The 7,746-nt window shown below is 37.8% G+C and overlaps 1 pseudogene; it reads left to right on the forward strand.

The window, feature by feature from the left end:
* The first annotated feature begins 6,768 nt into the window (after positions 1 to 6,768).
* Positions 6,769 to 7,238, forward strand: LOC139362228 (small ribosomal subunit protein uS12-like; annotated as a pseudogene).
* Positions 7,239 to 7,746: the final 508 nt, after the last annotated feature.

Consider the following 7,746-nt stretch of genomic DNA (forward strand, 5'->3'; position numbering starts at 1 on the left):
AAACCCATCTCTACTAAAAATACAAAACTTAGCCAGGCATGGTGGTGGGCACCTGTAAACCCAGCTACTCCAGAGGCTGAGGCAGGAGAAACTCTTGAACCTGGGAGGCGGAGGTTGCAGTGAGCCGAGATCGCGCCATTGCAGTCCAGCCTTGGTGACAAGAGTGAAACTGTTCTAAAAAAAAAAAAAAAAAAAAAAGATTATGATGTGGACTTCCCTTAGGCAGCGGCTAATGCCCCAAGGCAATTGCGTTTTCCCATTTTATATCTGAGGCTGCCACAAAGTGGTAAAAACTAGGAGTCCCTTTCTGAGCTTTTCTACTCTTCAGTGGTATCTGCAAATTACAGAAATCCCCCTTGTTTCCATGATTACTTTGATGTAGTTAAGGCCTAGAATTTGCAGGTCCCTGGTTAACATGCAGGAAGACTTAACAATGAGACAGGCACATATGTAACAGTGATCTTAAGCACAGTTCAGCAATGGGATTGAGAGAATTTCACAGGGCACAGCCCATCCAGATACGAGGCTGTTTTAGTCCAAAATTCCTTTACACAGACCATCTCCAGCTGGAAAGAATTCATTGGTGTAGACTATATTATTGAACTGGTAGCCCATATGTATAGAGAAAAGGAAGTATAGCCAGAACAAGTGTTTGTAAATGGCATTACCATGTTCTCTGCTTTGGAGAGAAACAGCCGGAATATAAGCTGGAAGCTTTCTGCATTGTTCCTGATTATTTCAGTGGCCTGAAGCCCCAGAATGCAGAATGGCTTCTCACATGTATTGATCATTGGAAGGTCTCAGCCACTTGCACCCTCATTCACTGAGAAATTACTTAGTGTTTCTTTAACGTCATAGTTTCCTCTCTTTACTTTGCCAGAGCCCTCAGAGTGGGAAAAAATATGAGGTTATTATTTGACATTTACAATTTTAAATACATGTAGAAAGTACGTCCCATAATATCAGAACCTTGATCTGAGTCTGTGACCCCCTGAAAGAAATCTATTTCTAGAGCAATTTATTTTTGACACTAATACTACTTGGAAACCCCTAGCCCATCCAAAGAGCAGATAAGGAACAACCAGGACATGGGCATAACCCCTTTGATGGAAAAGTCAGATACAGTTGACTCTTGAACAATGCAGGGGTTAGAGGAGCTAATCTCCCTCCCAGTTGAAAATCCACGTACAACTTTTGACTCCTCCAAAAACTTAATTCCTAATAGCTACTGTTGGCCTGAAGCCTTACTAATAACATAGTCGATTAACATGTATTTTGTACATTATATGTATTAGGTACTGTATTCTTACAATAAATTAATCTAGAGAAGAGAAAATGTTATTAGGAAAACCATAAGGAAGACAAAATATGTATACTATTCCTTAAGTGGAAGTGGATTGTCGTAAAGACCTTTACCCTGATCATCTTCACACTGAGTAGGCTGAAAGGAGAGGAGGAAGAGGAGGGCTTGGTCATGCTATATCAGATGTGGCATAGGTGAAAGAAAATTCACGCATAAGTGGATTCATGCAGTTCAAACCACATTGTTCAAAGGTCAACTGTGGTCATTTTCTAAATGAGTGCAGAACCCCTACCCACCCAATGGAGCCCTGTATAGTACTGGCCTCCCGGCTTTATAAATGGTACTGGAATGGGAGAGTTCTCTGATTCCCCTCAGAATTAGTCTGAGGGGTGTCGTCTGCTTGCTTTCCCCACAGCTCAAACCTCCAGGGAGAACATGCAGATGGGCAGGTGCAGAGGCTGGCCCCACGGCAGCCTCTCAGAGTAGCTATCTGTGACTCCTGAAGCCCTTATGGGTGTGTGTTACCAAGTTCTTTTAGATTTTCTATCTGCAGATGACTTGTATGTTAATCAGCTCAATGGATCCTGTGCCTTACCGCAAGGGCAGGGGGCCGGGGTGGCAGCCTTTTGTATCCCGAGTTCTTGCCCAGTGTACCAGAAGAATCAGATTACACGTGGGCTCGAAGGATGAGTGCAAGGTTTTATTGAGTGGTGGAGGTGGCTCTCATTGAGATGGATGGGGAGCCGGAAGGTGGGGAATGGAGTGGGAAGGTGGTTTTCCCCTGGAGTCGGGCCTCCCAGCGGCCAGACTCTTCTCCAGCTGCCCCTGCCTGAACTCCCCTAGGTGTCCAGACATCCTTCCTCTTCTCTCTTTCTCTGCCATGCTGTTCTGTCATCGCTGGTCTTCTAGTTCTGACATTCAGCTGCTTGTGCTTGTGTCTGTGCCCACTAAGGTCTCGGGTTTATATGGGCACAGGTTGGGGGGCATGGAGGACCAGAGTGGTCTTGAAAAATGCAACATTTGGGCATGAAAACAGGAGTCGCCATTCTCACCTAGGTCCATAGGGCAAAGGTCCAAGGGTGGAACCCTCTCCAGGGACCCCATTCTTCTCTACCCAGCACTTTTCTGCCCACCTCCCGTATCATTATAAATAGAAAAAATGGGCCGGGCACAGTGGCTCATGTCTGTAATCCCAGCATTTTGGGAGGCTGAGGTGGGTGAATCATCTGAGGTCAGAAGTTCGAGACCAGCCTGGCCAACATGGGGAAACACCGTCTCTACTAAAAATACAAATATTAGCCGGGCATGTTGGCGCATGCCTATAGTCCTGGCGACTGGGAGGCTGAGGCAGGAGAATCACTTGAACCTGGGAGGCAGAGGTTGCAGTGAGCTGAGGTGGTGCCACTGCACTCCAGCCTGGGCGACAGAGCAAGACTCTGTCTCAAAAGCAATAAAATAAATAAATAAATAAATAGAAAAAATGGAGCAGAACACATAATGAGATACTGTTATTTGAGAAAATCAAAGCGCCCTGCTCTTATTGTTATTATTCTATTATACTCCAGTGTGTCACTTTATGAAATAACAAGACTAGGACAGAGAGCAGGGAATTAGGCCATGGGAAGTTTGTCTGGATACAGCCGGAGCCTGTGAACAAGGAGACTAAATAGCCTACAGTGTTTAGGTGGCCTTTGAACACTCATATCTCCAATTTGTAGATCAGGTAGTGAGGTGTTGGGGAACAGAATAGGAGTGACAATAGGGAGGAGTGACACTTTGTGATGGAAGAACACTTAGCAGTTGGATCACCTTAAGAATTTGCCTTTTAAATACTACAATTGGCTAATACAGGAAATAAAATTTTCCTGGGTCTTCAATAATTCTTATACATTCAATGAGCAATGCTTGTAAATAATGTAAACCTAATGTTTTCTTAGATAAAACTGTATATGATTACTTCTTAAAGTCATAAATTAAATACTGCATATTATTTAAATAGCCATTTCAAATTATTTAAGACTGTGACTCCACTGGCCAATAATATGTTTATCATTAGCATATACAATATCAACAAGGCAGAGCTTCCTTCTTAACATTTCTGTACTTAGTTATAAATATTCTCAGGTTGAAAAACATGCTAATTCATGTGAAGAAAACAATTCCCATACCTGTTAATTGATGTTATTGAGAGAAATTTACCTCACAAGGATATTATTTGTTACTATGGTTGCTGAACCCAATTTTTGTTACACCAGTGATTTCAAAACTCTAAGAGGATCAGTTAACCTACTTCCATGGATTCAGGTTATCTGTATGATCTAATTCTTTAGTCTAGTAAGAGTTCTTTCACTCAAGTTGGAAAACTTCAAGTAATAGAAACGTGATTCCTCTTCTAATTCTGAAGGCCGTTGCCCTTGATGGGCTTCTGAGAAATGTAACTTTAAATCCTTTCGGCCTGATGACTCTTAAAATTATTTTATTCTTAGAACTATAAAACTATACAAAAAAGCAAGAAAGCAAAATTACTTTTGCACCAACTTAACGCATATACATCAACATATGTACTAATATATTATTGGTAATATATAATGATATATATAATAATGACATATATCATATATATCATTATATAAACATATATATCATAATTATATATGTTTACATATAATGGTATATTACATATTAATATGATATGTTATATATGTTAATATATGTCATGATATATTAATATATAAATATATTAATATAATATATAATCATGATATGTTAATATATAATCATGATATATGAACATATATCAATATAATATATTATTATATATCTATATAATATATACTATTATATATTAATACGTCAATATATAATATGTATCATTATATATTACCTATAATATATGAGAACATATGCTTATATATGTATTAAATTGGTGCAAAAGTAATTGTGGATTTTGCCTTTTTTCTTTTAAATGGCAAAGTCCGTAATTACTTTCGCACCAACCTAAAATGTATATATACACAATCTAATTTGAATATTTCATGTCTGATTTAAGGTCACAACTTGTGGTATCATTCTACTCATATTCCCTTTGAGTCAGAAAATGCATTGAGCTGAGACATTTACACTTTTTATTTCTACACTATTTAGCCATACAATAAATTAGTTAATAACACTAACATGATTGAATAACAAGACTCAACACTTCGTTTATTTTTTTTCTCTTTTGCACATTATTATGAACTAATAGTTTTTCAGATTTACAGTGTGTCAACTGACCAAAACTATTATCCTCCTTTTGGTGCTCGAATTGTCTCAAGCACACCTTAAATTGGTTTCTGTGGTCTTTTGACATAACACCATTAATCTTCAAAAGCTTCCCTGCTTCCTGGCACAACCTGATAGTAGAGTTTCACATTGTACTTTCCAGCCCATATACGGAATCAACCATTTTCTAAGAGGTCCTGTGCTCTTGAACACTAGAGTAGATCACAGAATGACCTTGCCCTGGACCTTGTCAGTGCACAGGGCTATAACCAATGTTTTCCAGCCATGGAACACCACAATTTATATTAATCTTTCCAACACTGCAGCTTTCCTATTTAAACTATTGATTCAGTTATTACATCTCCTTTTTCTTCCACTGAAATTGTTGACTTGCAATGAAACAAATTACTTACTTGCTTTACCAACAATATAAAAAACAAAAATTCTAAAGCAACAATTTAAAATTTAATCCAAACAAAAAATAGCTACCAAAGTTCACATGCTTAGGCAGTTTCTTTTGTTTTTAGACTGCATTCTAGGAAGCATTTGAAGTCAAATTAATTTGTTCTAGATTTCTGTGGTTATATAAGCACTTATCTGATGGATAGTTTGGTTTGACAATTTTAATTCACTTTCACTTTGAGAGTATTGGCATTAGAATGGCTATACTGGAACACTCTATAAAAGTGGAGGCTTTCAAACACTCCCATTTTCTTGGAGATTGTTGGTAAAAGGAGAAAGAAGCTACTCTCTACTAGTCCACTGGGAAATAATAGGAAACCTCAGCTCAGTTTCCAAACTTCTCATGTACAGAAATTTTGTTTCACCACTGGGTTACCCATCTAGAGTATGTATGAAAGACCATCTGTATAATTTATATACACACAAAATATAAATATATGTGTATAAATAATATATACAGGCATATAGTGAATGACCAGATTTTTAAAATTGTTTCTTCTATTTTTTTATTTTCTAGCAATAAGAACCTACATATTTTCATATATTCATTTCTTTTTTGTTAACTCTACAAATTCCTACCTTGCTCTTAAAGCTTTCAAATTTATTTTCATTCCTTATCTGAGCAACAAGCTCTTCTTTGTTTTATGATATACCTCTTCCCCTTGCCAGTCATGCTATTGTTATATCAAAGCTTAACAACATACAAATTCAAATAAGATTTCAACATTGAACCTCAATGGGAAGTAACTTTTTTGCCTGAGTAATACCCAAACATCTTTAAAAACAAATTCATAATGCTGAATTTATTCATTACTTCAAGATCATTGTGCTGAATTCAGTCATTACTATTGGTCCTATATTGGCTATTTCAGCTATTGCTAAATCCTGAAGGCTGTAAGTTGGCAACTCGTAGGCTGTTCCAGCTCATCAAAATGTTTGGTTCATGTGGTGTTAGCCTGCAAAATAATTGTTTAATAATGACAAAGTACATGTAACACAAAATTTACCCCTTAATTATTTTTTATTTTATTATTTTATTTTATTTTTGAGACAGAGTCTCACTCTGTTGTCCAGGCTGGAGTGCAGTGGCGTGATCTCAGCTCATTGTACCCTCCACCTCCAAGGTTCAAGAGATTCTCATGTCTCAGTCTCCCAAATAGCTGGGATTATAGGCACCTGCCACCATGCCCAGCTAATTTTTGCATTTTTAATAGAGACAGGCTTTCACCATGTTGGCCAGGCTGGTCTCGAACTCCTGACCTCAAGTGATCCATCTCCTTTGGCCTCCCAAAGTGCTGAGATTATAAGCGTAAGCCATGGTGCCTGGCCATCTTAATCATTTGTAAGAGTACAGTTCAGTGGTATTAAGCACATTCATATTGCTGTGCAGCCATCACCAGAACTTTTTATCTTACGAAACTGAAACTCTATATCCATTTAAAAATTCCTCATTTTCTCCTCCTCACCCCAGTCCCTGGCAACTACCATTTCACTTTTAGTCTCTATGAATTTCACTGCTCTAGGTACCTTATACAAGCAGAACTATAGAGTATTTATCTTTTTGTGAGTGGTTTATTCCACTTAGCTTAATGTCCTCAAGGTTCATTTCATGTTGCAGCATGTGTCAGAATTTCCTTTCTTTTTACGGCGAAATAACGGTTTTATATATATAAATGTGCTATATGTATATACTACATTTCATTTAACCATCCATCTGCTGATAGAAAGTTGAGTGGCTTCCGGCTGCTTCTCTCTGGCTCAGGCCCGTCACTCCGATAGGATGTGCAAGTGTCATGGACTTCATACTGCTAGGAAGCTCTGTAGTCACCGATGAGACCAGAAGTGGCATGATAAACAGTACAAGAAAGTCCATTTGGGTACAGCCCTGAAGGCCAACCCTTTTGGAAGTGCTTCTCGTGCAAAAGGAATCGTGCTGGAAAAAGTAGGAGTTGAAGCCAAACAGCCAAATTCTGCCATTAGGAAATGTGTCAGGGTCCAGCTGATCAAGAATGGCAAGAAAATCACAGCCTTTGTACCCAACGACGGTTGCTTGAACTTAATTCAGGAAAACGATGAAGTTCTGGTTGCTGAATTTGGTCGCAAAAGTCATGCTGTTGGTGATATTCCTGGAGTCTGCTTTAAGGTTGTCAAAGTAGCCAGTATGTCTCTTTTGGCCCTATACAAAGGCAAGAAGTAAAGATCAAGATCATAAATTTTAATGGTGAAAACACAGTAGTAATGGATTTTCATATGCCCAAAAAAAGAAAGTTGAGTGGTTTCCACCTGTCGGCTGTTAGGAATAATACTGCTATGAACATAGTTGTACAAATATCTCCTTGAGAATCTGGTTTTAATTATTTGGGATTTATACCCAGAAGTAAAATTGCTTGATCATATGGTAATTCTAGTTTTGATTTTTAGAAGAACTGCCATATTATTTTCCATAGCAATTATACCATTTTATATTTTCACCAACAGACCACAAAAGTTAAAATTTCTCTACACCTTCACCATCACTTGTTATTTTCTTTTTTACATATATAATGGCCATGATAATGAATATGAGATGGTATCTCATTGTGATTTTGATTTGTACTTCCCTACTGATTAGTGATGTTGAATATCTTTTCATGTGCTCTTTGGTCATTTGTATATCTTCTTTGGAGAACTATCTACTCAAAACCACACAATATTTTAAATTGGTTTGAGCTAGGAATCCT

This window comes from Macaca nemestrina, chromosome 3 (genome assembly GCF_043159975.1).
Source record: "Macaca nemestrina isolate mMacNem1 chromosome 3, mMacNem.hap1, whole genome shotgun sequence".
NCBI lineage: Eukaryota > Metazoa > Chordata > Mammalia > Primates > Cercopithecidae > Macaca > Macaca nemestrina.